Source organism: Triticum urartu, chromosome 7A (assembly GCF_056163025.1).
Source record: "Triticum urartu cultivar PI428250 chromosome 7A, HENAU_Tu73, whole genome shotgun sequence".
Taxonomy (NCBI): Eukaryota; Viridiplantae; Streptophyta; class Magnoliopsida; order Poales; family Poaceae; genus Triticum; species Triticum urartu.
The window spans coordinates 111126404-111145354 of NC_141879.1; the positions used below are offsets into that span (position 1 = coordinate 111126404).

The 18951-nt window shown below is 48.3% G+C and overlaps 1 pseudogene; it reads left to right on the top strand.

The window, feature by feature from the left end:
• Nucleotides 1–3475: 3475 nt before the first annotated feature.
• LOC125524052 (L-type lectin-domain containing receptor kinase SIT2-like) lies at nucleotides 3476–10743 on the top strand (annotated as a pseudogene).
• The last annotated feature ends 8208 nt before the right edge of the window (nucleotides 10744–18951 follow it).

Below are 18951 nucleotides of genomic sequence, written 5' to 3' on the forward strand. Positions count from 1 at the left end.
GCCTTCGGTCGCTTACCTCGGCCATGTCATCTCGGCTGAGGGAGTGGCCATGGACACAGACAAGGTGGCGGCCGTCGCCACCTGGCCGATTCCGCAGTCTCGCCACGGCTCTTCGTGGGTTTCTTGGCCTCGCGGGGTACTAGCGGAAGTTCATCCAGGAATTTGGCCTCATCGCGGCCCCACTCACGCGTCTCCTCCGTCGCGACGCCTTCTCTTGGGATGAGGAGGCCACTTCAGCATTCGAGGCCCTCAAGGGGGCCCTCACGATGGGACCCGTACTGCAGATGCCGGATTTCGACCTCCCCTTCACCGTCGACTACGATGCCTCCGGTGCGGGGTTCGATGCGGTCCTGCATCAGGGCGATGGACCCTTGCTTTCTTCAGCCGACCCTTTGCCGCATGCCATCTTAAGCTGGCGGCGTATGAGCGTGAGCTCATTGGGTTGGTGCAGGAAGTACGCCATTGGCGGCCCTATCTTTGGGGTCGTTCCTTCCGGATACGCACAGACCATTACAACCTCAATTTCATGCTGGATTAGAGGCTCTCGACGGTACCCCAGCACCAGTGGATCAGTAAACTCTTTGTCTTTGACTTCACCGTCGAGTACCGGCCGGGTCGTCTTAACACCGTCGCCGACGCCCTGTCTCGGCGTGACGCCGATGTGGACGATGGTACGGCGGAGGGGGCGGCTTTCTGCATCCTCACCGGGCCCTCTTTCGCCCTCTACGCCGACTTCCGACGGGCGACCGCTGCCGCGGCCGACTCCCTCCTCCTGCAGCAGCAGCTGGCGGCGGGAGAGCTGGAGGAGCCGTGGCGCCTCGCCGATGGCCTGCTTCTCCATGGGCGTCGGGTCTTCGTTCTGGCGCACGACGATCTTCACCAGCAGGTGCTGCGCCTCGCCCACTCGGCGGGCCACGAGGGCGTGCAGAAGACACTCCATCGTCTCCGCGCCAACTTCTACATTCCCGGTGATCATGCCCTAGTCCGTGACTGGGTACGGTCTTGTGTGACGTGCCAGCGCAACAAAACGGAGACTCTATGGCCGGCTGGCATGCTTCAGCCATTGGAGGTTTCGTCTCAGGTTTGGGCGGACATCTCCATGGACTTCATCGAGGGCCTTCCCAAGGTGGGCGGCAAGTCCGTGATTCTCACGGTGGTCGACCGCTTCTCCAAGTATGCTCATTTCATCGTGCTTGGCCATCCCTATTCAGCGGCATCTGTCACACGGGCCTTCTTCGATGGCATTGTCCGTCTCCACGGGTTTCCTTCTTCGATCGTCAGTGATCGGGACCCCGTGTTTACGGGACACGTGTGGCGTGACCTTTTCCGGCTGGCGGGCGTGAAGCTACGCCTGAGCACCGCCTTCCACCTCAGACGGACGACCAGTCTGAGATAGTTAACAAGGTGATTGCCATGTATTTGCGTTGTGTTACAGGTGATCGCCCTCGCGCATGGGTGGACTGGCTCTCGTGGGCGGAGTACTGCTACAACACCTCTTATCACTCCGCCCTCCGTGCTACGCCCTTTGAGGTGGTGTATGGCCGGCCACCCCAGCCGATCCTTCCGGTTGATCCGGCCTTGGCACGGACCGAGGCAGCCGGGGCTCTTCTGAGGAGCCGTGATGAGATGCTCGCGGAGGTCCAGCAACGGCTCCTACAGACCCAGCAGTTGGCCAAACATTACTATGATGGCCACCATCGCGAGGCGGAGTTCGCGGTGGGTGATTGGGTCTGGCTGCATCTACTTCACCGCTCTATGCAGACCTTGGACCCCCGTGCGAGGAAGAAGCTCGGTCCTCGCTATGTCGGTCCCTTTGCTATCCTGGAACGCATTGGGAAAGTGGCTTACCGTCTTCAGCTTCTAGCAGGCGCACGGATCCATGATCTCTTCCATGTCGGGCTGCTCAAGCCATTCTGCGGCGAGCCACCTGCGGCACCGCCGACACTTCCACCGATCACGGACGAGCGCCTACTTCCTGAGCCAGAGAAGGCGTTGAAGGCTCAGCTGCGCCGAGACTCCTGGTACGTGTTGATTCAGTGGACCGGACTACCAGAGGAGGACGCTACATGGGAGCAGCGCGAGGAGTTCCGCCAGCACTACCCCGACTTTCAGCTTGAGGATGACCTGTTTGCGCAGGCGGGGAGAGATGTTATGACCGGCCAGGTCTATGGCCGCAGGAGGCCCACTGGGCAGGCTTAGGCCTCAAGTTATCTTAGTTTTATTTTCAGATTATGGTTATATACACAAGTTGTAAGACTATTTCGAGAATTAAGCAATAAGACTATTCTATTGTCCGGCTCCCAGATGAGCCGGAACCCTAACCCTAGCCGCCTCCTTCCTGCGCCGCCGCCGCCCAACCGCAAGGACGGCGCCTCGCCGGCGGCCGCCGCGCTCCAGCCCTCGCCCAACTCTCTCCTTCCCCTACACCCTACGCCCTAGGCAGGGCCGAACCCTAGCTCCTAACACTTCATCTATATGTTAGTGCTAATTCTCTGGTGGAGAAAAATTCTTGCGCTCCAGACTTGACTTTTCAAACTTCCATTGATTTCTCCTTCGATGATATAATCCATAGTTAAATGCAAAACCTGATTTCAATGGGGGAAATAATTTACAATACCATTAACAATGGGGATATCTTCCTGACCATTAGCTTCATTAGTAAGAAAAGACAAGAATGCCTCTCGAAAAGTCAAAACCGCTTCGGCACGTTCCACCAAGACAATTAAAAAAAAGAATGGCAGACAATGACAATGATAGTTAGACCTCCTAAATGAACCTACCTTTATACTCCCTCCGTTCTAGATACATCTCCTTTTATCCATTTTCATGACAAGTATTTTTGGACGAAGGGAGTACTAAACTACACAATACTGCCCAGTTTTTCAAAGATGAGCAAAGCATTTTGAACAATCCACCTATGCCTGCGCATATAACTGTTTAGATTACCTTATGTCGGTATCAGCTTTAGGAAAGAGGTGCGTGCCACACAATGCGTCTCCTGAAAAATGCGGAATAGCTCATTTCAACAGAAATGAGATCGCAGATACAAAATTAGCTCACTAGACACAGTAGCATCGTACTAATGTAATAAAAAAAAGGTCTATATCCAGGAATTCACAAATTTGTGTCGTCCTAGCTAGAGAGTAAAGAGCATAGTAAAGGTGTTCCCTAAGTTAATTTCATCTGGAACAATAATTTTAGAACGGAGGGAGTATTATATACCAACAGTTTCAGACAGTGACTAGTATGGAACATTAAGCAAATGATGCGAGAACTTCTGCACTGAAAGTCATGGGCTGCTATATAAGTAGTATATGCTAACAGTTCCAGACAATGACTACTAGTATGGAAAAGTAAGCAAATGATGCACTGAAGTCCTGGGCTGCTATGACTAAGGTGGCCATCTCTATCTGGCTGCAAATAAGTTCCAGAGTAGCTAGACTGCAGAGTAGAGAGCCACCACCACAAGCCACCCCTCATTGTCTAGGAAGAACACACCATTTATGCATCTTGTAGAGCTTTTACAGTTGCACATGTGCCAGCTAACATGGAGCGTCGATCCACCCTTGGTTTCTCTTTACAGCTACATATCCTCTCCCTTGCCCTAAACCTTGCATCCTTCACCACAGCCACTGCCACCAGTGAGGAGGGCCAATTTGTCTGCTCTGGCTTCTCCGGCAGTACTGACCTCACCCTTGATGGCACAGCCACGGTTACACCAGATGGGGTTCTCAAGCTGACCAACGGCACTGTTCACCTCAAGGGCCATGCGTTCTACCCAACTCCATGGCAATTCCACAAGTCGCCCAATGGGGCGGTACAGTCCTTCTCAATAATCTTCGTGTTCGGCATGGTCCCCGTCTACTCCGATCAATGTACTGATGGCATGACTTTCCTCATATCTCCCACCAAGGATTTCTCAGGTGCACAAACCTCTCAATACTTGGGCCTCCTCAAGAAAACAAATGATGGCAAACCAAGCAACCACATATTTGCAGTCGAGCTTGATAGTAGCCAAAATACAGAGTTCAACGACATCGATGACAACCATGTCGGCATCAACATCAATAGTCTCACCTCCACCGAAGCCCGACCAGCTGGCTTCTACGATGACAAGAACAACGGTATGTTCAACAACTTGTCCCTCGTTAGCCACAAGGAAATGCAAGTGTGGGTGGATTATGATGGAGATACCACACGGATCAATGTGACCTTGGCTCCCCTCAAGGTAGCCAAACCATTGAGGCCACTAGTCTCAACTACCTACAACCTCTCAACAGTGCTACAAGATCAGTCCTATGTCGGATTCTCGGCTTCAACTGGTCCAATCAACTCACTGTATTGTGTGCTTGGCTGGAGCATGGGCATAAACCGTCCTGCCCCGGACATTGACATCACCAAACTGCCAAAGCTACCTCGAATTGGCCCAAAACCTCAGTCCAAAGTTCTGAAGATCGTCCTACCAATAGCCACTACCACTTTCATCTTTCTTGTAGGAACAACTATAATTCTATTCGCGCGGAGGCGAATGAGGTATGCCGAGCTACACGAAGATTGGGAGGATGAGTATGGGCCACACCGTTTCTCCTACAAGGATTTATTCCATGCTACTCAAGGATTTCATGATCAGAACCTACTTGGCCATGGAGGATTTTGGAAGGTGTATAAAGGTGTTCTTCCGGTCTCTAAACTGGAGGTTGCGGTGAAGAGGGTGTCCCACGAGTCAAAGCAAGGAATTAAGGAGTTCATCGCCGAGATTGTTAGTATCGGCCGTATCCGCCACCGCAACATCGTCCAGTTACTCGGTTATTGTAGGAGAAAGGGTGAACTCCTATTGGTCTATGACTATATGTCAAATGGCAGTCTTGACAAGTACTTGTATCTCCAGGAAAAGGAGGAACATAAACCAGTTCTAGATTGGGCTCGGAGATTTGAAATCATCAAAGGTGTTGCATCTGACTTATTTTACCTTCACGAGAGGTGGGAGAAAGTTGTCATCCACCGAGATATCAAAGCAAGCAATGTGCTTCTTGATAGTGAAATGAAACGGACGCCTAGGTGATTTTGGCCTCTAAAGGTTGTATGACCATGGCGCTGATCCACAAACAACACGTGTTGTCGGCACCATGGGATATTTTGCTCCAGAGCTAGCACGCACCGGTAAGGCAACACCTCTAACAGATGTGTATGCATTTGGCATTTTCATCCTCGAGGTAACTTGCGGACGAAGGCCTATTATTGACAACAATCAGGCAGAGGATGTTGATTCAGAGATATTAATTGATTGGGTTGTTGAGCATTGGCGCAAAGGGTCACTTACAGACACACTGGACAGAAGACTACAAGGCAGCTGTTGGATAAGCGAGCAACTGCATTCACAGGAGGGCCAAAGGCCAGTATATATACATGTGTACAATGGGGATAAACCAAAAAGGCTATACACATCTAACACCCCCCTCAAACTCATGGTGGATCAACAACACTGAGTTTGGAGAGAAGAAAACTATGCTGCGCTCGAGTCTGTGCCTTCGTGAAGAAGTCCGCCAACTGTAACTCAGAGGGCACATAGTGAAGAGCGAGAGTCTGATCCTACACAGCAGCACGCACGAAGTGGGCATCCACACCTATGTGCTTGGTGAGCTCATGCTTCACCGGGTCACGGGCAATACTGATAGCACTAGGTACTGTCTGACAATAAGGGAGTCGAGGTGGTAGCAGACACACTAAAGTCCTCAAGTAACCACCATAACCAGATCACCTCAGCCGTCAGCATAGCCATGACTCGCAACTCAGCCTCTGTACTCGAGCGAGAAACTGCAGTCTGCTTCTTTGTCTTCCAGGCAATAAGAGAGCCACCAAGAAAGACACAGTAAGCAGACAGCGAGCGTCGATCAGAGGAATCGCTAGCCCACGTAGCATCAGAGTAGGCCTGGAGCTCAAGAGAGCTGGAGCGGGGAAAGAAAAGGCGTTGAGAGATCGTGCCACGAAGATATCATAGGACACGGAGGAGATGACTATAGTGAACAGAGGTGGGGGCTGAAACGAACTGACTCGGAATGTGGACAGCATAGGAGATGTCAGGACGCGTAACAGCAAGGTAGACAAGACTGCTGACAAGGTGACGATAGTGAGTGGGATTAGGAAGAGGGTCACCATCAGATGCACGAAGCTGAACGTTGAGCTCCATGGGAGTCACAACAGTGCGCTCATCACCGAGAGCAACGTGAGCAAGAAGATCCTGAATATATTTTTCTTGGGAGATGTAGAAGCCATCAGAGGTGGAGGAGATCTCAATCCCAAGAAAATAGCAAAGTGGACCAAGATCAGTCATGAGAAACTGGTCGCGAAGGCGAGCCTTAACAAAGGCAATGTAATCAGAGTCGTCACCAGTGATGATCATGTCATCAACATAGAGAAGGAGAAGAGTCCGACCACGAGGAGACGTGTGAACAAACAACGCGGGATCATGATCACTGGGAAAGAAACCAGCGGCAGTCACCACAGAGGCGAAGCGCTCAAACCAGGCATGAGGGGCCTATTTGAGACCATAGAGGGAGCGGCGAAGCCTACAGACCATATTATCAGGAGCATAGTACCCCGGTGGTGGCTGCATATAAACCTCCTCACGCAACTCACCATTGAGAAAAGCGTTCTGAACATCAAGTTGAGAGATAGACCACTGACGAACATAGGCCACAGCAAGAAGAGTGCGGACCGTGGTCATGTGGGCCACAGGAGCGAATGTCTCATCATAATCGCGCCCCTGCTCCTGCTGGAAACCATGGGCCACAAGACGAGCTTTGTAGCGCTCAAGAGAACCATCGGAGCGAGTCTTAATCTTGTAGACCCACTTGCAGGTGATGGGACGAACACCGGAAGGAAGGGGAACCAGATCCCATGTGCCAGAGCGCTCAAGAGCAGCAAGCTCTTCGGCTATCGCAAGCTGCCATTCAGGCTAAGTCATGGCAATTCGGTAGGAAGTGGGCTCAGCAATAACAGAGAGACTGTACCGATCAGGGGAGTAGCGATCAGGCGGGGGGCGAGGCCGAGCACGCAGGTTGTGAACCGGGGGAGGTGTGAGAGGAGGCGCACTAGAGGTGGAAGGCTCGTCAGAGGAGACATCCTCAGGACGAGATCGACGAGTATAGTGGAGAGGAAACAGGGAGAGAGGGTGACGGACTGGAGATGATGGAGGAGAGGTGGAGGAGGAGGATGGAGAAGACGGGGTCGGTGGTGAATGAGAAGGAATGAGAGGTGCCAAAGAAAGAGGTGAGACATGAGGCACATAGCAGGGTGTATCGGGAAGGAGAAGGAAAGAAAGGTCGGCCACCGAGAAACTCGAGGAAGAAGAACGTGGATAGTGAGAATGAGACTCGTCAAAAGTCACATCACGCGAGATGCGCAAGCGACGACCCACAGGATCCCAACATCGATATCCCTTATGCTCATCACTGTAGCCAAGGAAAACACACTCAACCGACTAAGCAGTCAGTTTGGTGCGTTCTCGAGGGGCAAGAAGAACATAGCACACACATCCAAACATACGAAGAGTAGAGTAGTCAGGAGAGCGACCAGTGAGACACTCCATAGGAATACCACCCTGCAGAGCAGACGAAGGCTGAATGTTGATGAGATAGGTGGATGCGGAAACAACCTCAGCCCAAAAATGGGGTGGAAGGGAAGCAGCAATCATCAGCGCACGAGCCGTCTCAAGCAAATGACGATGCTTTCGTTCGACAACGCCATTCTCAGCATGAGCACCAGGACACGAGAACTGGGCAAGAGTACCCTGTTCCGCGAGAAAACCACGCAACAGCTGAGAGATATACTCTCCAGCGGAGTCAGCACGAAAAGTGCGAATGGGCGTGGCAAACTGGGTGTGAACCATGGCAGCAAAACGTTTGTATATAGGGAGAACCTCGCTATGAGGTTTCATGAAGTAGAGCCAAGTGTAGCGAGAGAAATCATCAATAAACAAAACGTAATAGCGATGACCACATTTCGAATCAAAGGGAGCAGGACCCCAGACATCAGAATGAACTAAGTCAAAAGGACGTTGAGATACAGACTCACTGGTAGGATAATGTAACTGAGTCTGTTTGCCAAGTCTGCAACCATTACAATGTAAGGAGACATCTCCAGATACAGACCCTAAGAGGCCCTGATGAACTAAAGAAGACAAGCGAGAGCCACAGATGTGACCAAGGCGATGATGCCACTGCTGGAAGGACGCAGACGAAGAGGCAGCAAGAGCATGAGAGCTGGCAGAAGTGGTGGCAGCGGAAGGAACACAAAGCCAGTCAACCTCCCAAAGGCCCTCTGACTCACGGCGCCGAGGGCCAGCACCAACCAAAGCCTTGGTGCGACGATCCTGAATGGAGCAAGAGTCGGTGTCAAGAATGACACGAAAACCAAAATCAGTAAGTTGGGCAGCGGAAAAAAGATTCATGGTAAGAAGAGGAACATGTGAAACACTCGGAACATAAAAGGAGGGAGTGGAAAGAATACCACGACTAGCAACAGGAAGAGATGTGCCATCGGCAGTAAGAACATTAACAGGCGAATCAAGAGGTCGGAGAGAAGACAACGCGGAAGAATCAGAAGACATATGAAAGGAGGCTCCAGAATCCAGAACCCACGAGGATGTACCTGACTGTGTAGATGCCGGTGATGGTGAGGAAGAGGATGCAGTCACAGCAGCAGCGGAGCCAGTCGACGAGGAGCCCGAGGAAGCAAGAAGACGCTTGAGGCGAACAATGTCCTGGTCAGTGAGTGACGGAATCGAGGAAGACACAGGAGTCCCGCTGGAGAAGGAGCGCCTCTGATCTCGCTTCTTCTGGCGACAATCAGACTCTGGGTGACCTGGCCGGGAGCAGTAACCACAGACGGTGTCACGGCGCGACATGCCCCTCTCAGTATGAGCAGGGCGACCCACCCCCCGGAAGGTGTGGGAAGGAGCGGTGGAGCGGTGAGCCGAGCTGATGACACAGGAGCCCGAGCAACCAACACAGACGGGACCACCAGCAAACCAGCAGAGCAAAGGCGGGTCTCTTCAGCACGAAGCTCAGCAAGCACTTCCGAGATAGGAACACAGCCACGAGCAAGCAAGTGAGCACATCGCGGCTCAAACTCAGAGCGGAGACGAGATAAGAACTCATGGACCCGCTAAAACTCCAGATCAGATCGAGTAGTCTGACAGCAACGACAGGTGCCACAAAAAACTGTCCGAAGAGAGTCAAGCTGACGCCAGATGGCAGAGCACTGTGAATAGAACTCATCAACAGAGGAATCACCTTGCTGAAGGGCGTGCTCCTGACGCACCACATATAGGTAGAGAGCATCACCAGAGGGCTGATAGCGGTGACAAAGATAAGCCCACATCGCTGCAACTGTGCCAAGTCCCATGAACTCTGAAGCAAACTGAGGGAGGACACTCGCAGTGAGAACAGCAGCAGCACGAGCATCATCATTGCACCACTGAGTGTAAGCAGAGAGGTCATCGCGGTACACCGAAAGAGCATCGGAATAAACAGATACATGTTGATCATAAGCATCAACTGCAGCATCATAAGGGCCTTGGCGGCATCCCGGTGAGCCTGAGAAGCCTCAACAGCAAATACCGACGGCACCGGTGGGATTGGGGCCACGGGCGTAACGGGGCATGGCGGGCAGGGGACGTCGCCAGAAAGAACACCCCACAGAAGAAGGCCACACATATGGATGCGCATGAACCCCACAAACTCAGCATAGTTGGTGCCATCGAAGATCAAGGAGCACCTAGGAACTGCAACATAGCCCGAAGAAGACATGAGGGAACTCTGTTTTTCTCCTCTCTGTTTTTTTGGTCAACGCTCCCCGATCTGGATCGGGGCGGAGAAACTCACGCTAGCCCCGAGTGAGGAATCGGGAGGTCTGGAGGGGCGCCGGCCCTGGGCCGCACCTGCGGCAGCAGAGGGAGCAGCGGCAGCTGCAGGTAGATGCAAAGGAGGGCGGCATGGGCGCGGACGGCCAGAGACGCGGCCGGGGCGCGCTGAAGGAGCAGCGGCGCGGTCGGGGCGCAGCCTGGGCGCAGGCGGACGTGGAAGGCACGGCCGAGGCGAGGCCTGGACGCAGCCGGGGCGCGACCTAGGCGCGGCTGGGGCGGGGCCAGGACGCGGCAGGGGCGAAGGGCGAGGTCAGGGCGCGGCCGGGGCGCGGCCTGGGCGCAGCCGGGCGGGGAGGTCACGGCCTGGGCGTGGGTGAGCTCGGCGAGCGCGGGCAGGGGCTGCCGGGCGTGGAGAAGATGGCCGGCAACGAGGAAGGAGATGTCCGGCGACGGGGAAGCTAGGCACGGAGCTGCAGTGTGCGGGAGAGGAAGAGGAACCTGGCAACTGATACCATGTTGGATAAGTGAGCAACTGCATTCACATGAGGGCCAAAGGCCAGTACATATACATGTGTACAATGGGGATAAACCAAAATGGCTATACACATCTAACAGCAGCAACTGTAATCTTGATGAGGTATGTCTAGCGTTAAAGCTAGGAATTGCTGTGTGCACATCCATTTGGCAATGTAAGGCCTAGTATGCGGCAAGTCATGCAATACCTTGAGGGTGAGATGCTGCTCCCAGAGCTGATGCCTACAAACGTCAGCTATAGCATGATGGCAGTAATGCAGAATGATGATTTCAGCTAGTACACATCATTGAATGCTACAGTTAGCAGCAATGGAATGACCTCCAGCCTTTCAAGTGGAAGATGATCCACAAGACTACAAATTTAGTAGCCAGTATGTATTTCAACTTTCGAGGCCGGATTTTGGAAGAACAAAAAAATCCAGTATCACTAATTAGATGCACCAGGCCTCTGTTTCTTCTCAGTTCTCAGCTTGAATTAATAGATATCCTTTTTTATGCAAAGTTTAGATCTTGTAAGCATTTGTGGATCAAGTTTCTACTTGTTTGAGATTAAAAAGACTGCCCAGTCTAATGAATAAGCTACACGGCAGGGTTTCAAACCCAACTTTCTCTCTTCTGAACATATGCACCACTCCTGCACATAAGCTTGTATATGCTGCATATCAGTTTTGTAATGTTGTGATTCAGATTACCGGGTAAAATTTAGTGAACACACTCAGTACTAAAGGTACACCACACACCTTTATTCTTGAATGCTACACTAGTATACAAAGGATAGCTCAATCTTGAAGAGAGTAACTGGTTCACACCTTGATTCTTTAATCCTGCAGCTGAGAAATGTGTGGCAGGTGCCATTGGATGAACATTCATATGCTGCCATTCAAGAGAATTGATAAGTTTTCTTTGCTAAAATAAGTGATAATAAGAAGCTAAGTTTATGGCATTAGAGTAGTTACCTAGGAAATTTAATTCATTGTTGCACTCTGCCGGCTCCCATGGAAGAATCAAGAGTCAAAAAGAGCCAGACTCTGGATGTCTAATAAATCGACACATTAGAGCCATCAGTTTACGCAGTGGGTGTACTGGACATCAAAAGAGAGGAGCCGACGTGTGTTGCTGGTTCAGTCTTGAGTGAAAAAAAGAAAGGCATTTGTTGCCTGGAGCACAACTGAGTCTTGTTACCCTGGTTTTCCCTCTGTTCTTGCTGGCCTGTGTCTCCATTTCATCGAGCAGCTGCAGGGCGTATTGAGTCACACAAAACCTGTGAAGACAACAAGAGGTGGCCAACAGAAACAAATTACTTTACTAAATTGAACCAAAAAAGTGGCAGCATGGCGGTGATAATAGTAGTTCACTGAGGGAAATTAATTTTGTTGACATGAGAATACAAATACTGAAGACGAGAATACAAATACTAAAGATCTTTCCTCCTCTCAAATTCCTCTCCCTGTTTTAAATATATTGACAGCATGGCTACTTGGTCGACTGCCACTATTCTCCGCCTGATGACCGGTTATGGGCGATAGGTGGCACAGGTGCAGGGACACTAGCTAGGCTATTTCCCTGTAAAAGTTGATGTTGTGGGAGGGATTGGTTTGGCGAAGGAGACACACAGGAGTTATCAGGACCAGAGCCTTTAGCAAAACAGAGGTATGTATGTATGTATGTATGTATGTATGTATGTTTGGGTGGACAGGAGGCGAGGATGGTCTGATGTATAGCAGTTGTTGTATAGTATTAGTGCAGGGCACATTGCATATCGTACACAGTGTATGATATACTGTAACAGCAACAGAATATTTGTTCCAAAATGGCCGCAAGGATATGCAGGCATCCTTATTTCAGATGTTTTTCAGGCACATGCTCCTTGTTGTTGCCCTTCTGAGCTGATAATATTAAGATTGTGGCGAGAAAGAACCACAAATTCAGAATGTAATGCCTAAGATGGTCATTATGGACTTTAAAATTCAGTCGATGTATATTACTCGATAAACCTTCAACTAATGACTGCTACGGTATGAAAGAATTCAGTGGCTGGGATTTTGTTCAACTAGGTCCAGAATTCATCGACTGAATCTGCTGCTTACCAAAATATATTCGCTTGCGGCTTACTTATGACAGGCAGAGATGCATACATGTCCTGCAGAGTCGTTATTCTTCGTTGAAGCTAGGAACGTGTGTGTTATCAGAGTTTCAAAGCCAAAATTGTAGTACCCTAAGGCAGCAGTGCAGCTGACTCACTCGATCCAAATAATATATCTTGTGTACTTAGCTTGTTCAACCGCTCCCATGTTAGAGTCCTGGACGACGGCGGGAGCGGGCCTCCGTGCCCCATATGCCGCCACCTTCATTTCCTTATGCCGCCTCATGGCCATGCACTCGCGGTGCGGCAAGCGCCATTCGACGGAGCAGCGCATGGTGTAAGAACTGGATTGTGGGAAATTAAGAGATCGAAGATATTGCGTCTCGATTTCACTAGTAATTCATGAAAACAGGGATACAAGGGGCGGATCGCAAGGGCAGATACCCCATCTTCCGTACGAACTAGGGTTTGTAGCTACCTACTCTTAGTTATCGAATTACAGACTTGCCCGATCTCGCCTCGGAGCCCAGCATATAAGCACATGTCCAGCTCACCACGGTAATAAACAGTGATTAACGAATATAGTACAGTGCTTGGTTTAAACTCATTGGGTAAAACGGTAAGGATGCATCCGAGCAGTTGATCTGGTCTGAAACGGTATCTTCTCGTCTGAGCCGTTGCTTAACTGAACTTGTCTTGCATCTTTCTCCTTCTTCAGTAGCTGCGAGGTTCAGGTCCTGACAATGTCGCAGCCATGACAAGCGCCTTGTCCTCAAGGCGAAAAAGTTTATGCCCTGGGAACGTCTTGTTTAGAAATGCAGCATCTTCCCACGTGGCATCATCGGGAGCAAGACTTTCCCATTGCACCAGGCACTGACCCACTGGTGTCTTGTTCCTCTGAATGACTCTGCGATCGAGGATTGCTACTGGAATGGTTTTAACATATCCTTCTGGAGTGACAAGAGGAACGTGAGGTAGTGGAACTGCGCGATGGCCAATGTGCTTCTTGAGTTGGCTGATGTGGAACACGGGATGGATATTTGTTCCTTCTGGTAGTTGCAGTTTGTATGCCACGGCACCTACTTTCTCCAGAATTTTATAAGGCCCATAGAATTTCGACCTAAGTTTGAGTGATCCATGAAGGCCAAAAGCATTTTGCCTGTATGGTTGTATCTTCAGAAACACTAGATCTCCCACTTCCAATTGTCTGTCTATGCGTTTCTGGTCTGCAAAATATTTGATCCTGCCTTGTGCATGTTCTAGATTTGCCTTCAGTCTTTGTATCATGTGCTCTCTCTGTGAGACTGCCAGAGTTGCTTCAGGAGATATAGATTGATCTGCAGCAAATTCTCCAATCTGTGGTGGTTTGTAGCCAGACAGAGCTTGGAATGGAGTGCACTTCAATGAGGAATGATAGCTGGTGTTATACCATAATTCTGCCAAGGGCAACCACTTCATCCACTTTTTTGGTTCTTGAAATACCATGCCTCTCAAATAAGCTTCCAGACATTGATTCACCCTCTCTGGTTGACCATCTGTTTGAGGATGGGAGGCAGTACTGAATCTGATGTGAACTCCAAAAGCTTTAAATAATTCCTGGTATAAAGCACTTGTGAAAATTGGGTCTCTGTCAGACACAATGCACACTGGCATGCCATGTAACTTGATCACATTATCCATAAGTGTAACAAACACTGTCTGAACTGAATATGGATGAGCTAAGGGCAGAAAATGTGCATACTTAGTAAATCTGTCTACCACCACCAGAATAACCTCCTTTCCTTGTGAGTTAGGTAGTGCTGTGATGAAATCCATGGTGATATGAGCCCAAGCCATATCAGGTACAGGAAGAGGTTGCAGCAATCCAGTAGGATATATGTGTTCCACCTTATTGAGCTGACAGACTGGACACTGACTGACAAATGTTTCAATGTCCTTCTTCATGTTGGGCCAGTAGAAAACTTTTTTGATTCTGAAGTAAGTAGCTTTAATGCCAGAATAACCTCCTATTGCAGAAGAATGGAAAGTTTGCAATAGTTGCTGTCTGAAATCAGATGAAGCTCCCACATATATTCTGTTTTTGTACTTTAACAGGCCCTGGTGTGTGGTGAACTTTGGTGTTTCCTCATTATCTGCAGCCACCTTCTTCAAAATTTTGTCAGTATCCTGATCTCCTTCATACTTTTTCATGACATCTTCAGTCTAGGCTGGAATTACTACAGTCACATTATTGCACTGAATGTGTTGCACAATATCCCTTCTAGACAGTGCATCTGCTACTGTATTTTCTCTCCCTTTCTTGTACTCAATAGTGTAGTCATATTCCAGAAGCTTGAGAAGCAATTTGTGTTGTATTCCTTCAGTTAATCTTTGAGTAGTCATATACTTCAAAGATTGTTGGTCTGTTTTAATGATCAACTTGTTTCCCCACACATAGTGTCTCCACTTCTTCAGAGCTTCCAGGATGGCCATTGCTTCTTTTTCATATATGGATTGTGCAGCTGATTTTGGACCTAAAATTTTGCTGAGAAAAGCTATTGGTCTGCCCTGCTACATAAGAACAGCTCCAATTCCTTTTGCACATGCATCAGCTTCTATAGTGAAAGGTAGAGCAAAGTTTGGAAGTGTTAGAACAGGACAACTGGTCATTGTATTTTTCAGAGTCTGAAAGGCTTTATTCTGGTCAGGTCCCCACTGAAATGCATCTTTCTTTAGCATATCATGGAGAGGTCTGCAGATTTGTCCATACTACTTCACAAATCTTCTGTAATATCCAGTCAATCCCAGAAATCCTCTTAGTTGTTTTACATTTTCAGGTATAGGCCACTCTCTGACTGCCTGAATTTTACTTGGGTCAGTAGCTACACCTTTCTCTGATATAATGTGACCCAGATAAGATACCTGATTTGTTGCAAAAGTGCACTTTGACAGTTTCACATACAGTTCATGTTTTTGCAAAGTAGCAAAAGTTCTTTCTAGATGTATGTAGTGTTGTTCCATGGATTTTCTAAACACTAACATATCATCAAAGAAAACTAGAATGCATTTTTCCTTTTCTAGTTCATTGATCTCTTCACACACATTGTTCATCATTCCTTGGAAAGTGCTTGGGCCACAAGCCAATCCAAAGGGCACCACTTTATATTCATAGTGGCCCATGTGTGTCTTGAAAGCTGCTTTTGGAATGTCCTCTGGGGCCATCCGAATTTGGTGATATCCAGACCTCAGATCTAGTTTGGAAAAAACTTTTGCTCCATTTAACTCATCGAACAGAGCTTCAATAATGGGCATGGGAACTTGTTCTTTATAGTTATTGCATTCAACTCTCTGTAAGCAACACACAGTCTCCACCCTCCATCTTTTTTTCTGACCATGATTGTAAGAGAGGGAAAAGGACTGAAACTCTCCTGTATTTCCCCTTTTTTAATTAACTGTTTGATTATTTCCTCCATTGCAGCTTTCTGGTAATGAGGTACTCTGTAGGGTCTTAAGTTAGGAGGTTTGGCTCCTTCTTATAACACAATCTTGTGATCACATGCTCTTTTTGGAGGTAGCTGTTCAGATTCCTGAAATATTGCTGCATATTTTTGTAACAGAGGATGTAAAGCTGCTGGATGTTCTGACTGTTCCTTGTTATTTTCAGATTCCATCTCCTGAATCTGTAATATATAGCCCATCACTCCTTTTGATAGAAGTTTCTCCATTTTAGCTGCAGATAAGATGCATTTCTTTTTAGGAATTGTATGATCACAGAGAGTCACTGGTTGTCCATTCTTTGTCACAATCAGAATTCTCTCTATTAGATCCAGACAGATAGGACTATATTGATATATCCATTCAGCTCCTAAGATGATGTCATAAGCCTGCAGATCTAACACTTTAAAGCTGCTACAGAAAGTATGTCCTTGGATTTTGAAATCCATAGGAGTAACTTTGGACGTGGAAATCAGTTTTCCTCCCCCAACAACTGTAACTTTCCTTGGTTGCATTGGTTGTTGACTGCAATTGCTCTTGATAGCAAAATCGGTGCTAATAAAAGTGTTTGATGATCTACTGTCAAACAACTCTGTAGCTTTCTTGCCTGCAATTTCTACTACCAGAGAAAAAGTGTTTGCTCCTGGAGTACCATCCACTGCATGGACTGAAATATGCATGGCCTGTGTAGGTTTTTCTACAGTGCTACCAGTGCTTTTCTCTTTATCAGGAGTATTAGGAGATGTATGATACGTCTGTTCCTGCCCCAGGAATTCTTCGGTATTATCACTGTCCTCCTCCTCATCCACTTCTTGTAGAATGTGAATTATTTTACCAATTTTGCATTTGTGTTGTCTTGACCAAGGCTCTCTGCAATACCAGCAAGCCCTAGCATCTTTAGGAAAAGGTACTGTATACTTCTCCTGTTGTGGTACTTGTACTTGCAGTGGTGTTGTAGAGTTTCTGTATGCAGATTGGTAGCTCTTGGATTTGTACATAGGAGTGTTCTGAACTTTTCTAGCAGCTGCAGCCTTCTCATACACCTTGGCATACCAATATGCTTCTATGATGCCCGTAGGTTTTTGTCCACAAACTTCATGTTTAATGTCACTTCTTAAACCTCCAATGAAACAGCTCAGTAAAAAGTTTTCTTCGAGACAAGGATGGTCTCTTTTTACTAGAGCTACACATTGTTCAAAGTTGTCTATGTATTGAGCTACAGTGTTAGTTTGTTGGATATTCTTCAATAATTCCACAGCTTCATGAACACTTGCTTCTGAAAATCTGTTAGCTATCATCTGACAAAACTGTTGCCAAGTAACCATTTGCCATGGCACACAAATATTTTTCAGCCAGTTAGAAGCTCTACCTTGTAAATGACCAGTAGCTAAATTCACCCATTGATCATATGGAGTTCCAGACATGTCAAAGAATTTTTCACACGCTATGAGCCATCCAATAGGATCATCTCCATTAAAAAGGGGAATTTCTAGCCTTGGTCCTTTTAACACTGCTTCTGCAAAGTATGATGGACCTCCTAATTGAGTTGTATATTGATTTCTCTGCGTATCATAGAGATTTCCTACTGCTTGATACACGGGAGGAATTCCTTGAGCTGTTGTTGTGGTGTTTATATATTGACCAGTGATGGGATTATATGAGTGAGGTGGGGAGAACAGTTGAGCACTTACAGGGGCAAAGTACCCACTATTCCCTGAAAATCCCAGCGTATGAGCCTGTACTGTTGCACTGACATTTGTTGGAGCTACTCTGAACTGTCCCAGTACTGGAGCTTCTTGCTGTATACCAGCACACACTCTTGTGCTTTCAGTTAAAAGCTATGAAACTGGTAATTTAGATGACAGTCCAGCTATGTTTGTGACTTGTACTTTGTCTTGCCCTTTGAATTCCTGTTCCAGATTCCTCACCACTGGCTCTGCTTCACTATGCATATTGTTTTGCTTTGCATCTGGTATGTGACCACTTGCACTTGTCTGACCATCCTTGGTTGTGGGTTCTGGAGACACCAGCTCTGTTTTCTGACTTGACGTGCTCATTTTCGCCAAGATCAACTGCAAGGTTTGCTGAATTCCCTCATTCATCTCAGACAATTTTGCTTCTACTTTCGGCATAGTGACCATCTCTGACCTTAATTTGGTCACCTCCTGTTTGAGCTCTTGTAACCCTTCTACCTTTGCTCGCAAATCTGCTACTTCCTTCTGAATGTGGTCCACTGTGATCTGGAACTTAGCTCTTGTGTCAGCCATCTACGATTGAGATAAATCTCGCTAGCCTTGCTACATGAAATCCTTCTCTGGCACACGGATCCTATCAGATCCCAGAATTTCACCACTGAGAGAATATCTCTCAGCAACCGGATCGGACTCGGAGATCTGCGCCCGAATGTTCACCGACGCCGTGTCGCTGCCACCTGCCGCCGCCGCCGCGAATTGGGAGGGACAGGAGGGATTTTACGAGAGAACCCAACCTCCTGCTCTCCACAGCCTGATTCGCCGCCGATGACTCATCGCCGAGGAATCAACCTGGCGCTCTGATACCTTTGTAAGAACTGGATTGCGGGTAATTAAGAGATCGAAGATATTGCATCTCGATTTCACTAGTAATTCATGAAAACAGGGATATAAGGGGTGGATCGCAAGGGCAGATACACCGTCTTCCGTACGAACTAGGGTTTGTAGCTACCTACTCTTAGTTATCGAATTACAGACTTGCCCGATCTCGCCTCGGAGCCCTGCATATAAGCACCTGTCCAGCTCACCGCGGTAATAAACAGTGATTAACGGATATAGTACAATGCTTGGTTTAAACTCATTGGGTAAAGCGGTAAGGACTCATCCGAGCCGTTGATCTGGTCTAAAACGGTATCTTCTCATGTGAGTCGTTGCTTAACTGAACTTGTCTTGCATCTTTCTCCTTCTTCAGTAGCTGCGAGGTTCAGGTCCTGACACGTGGGATTCGCTAACGCATGCTAGTT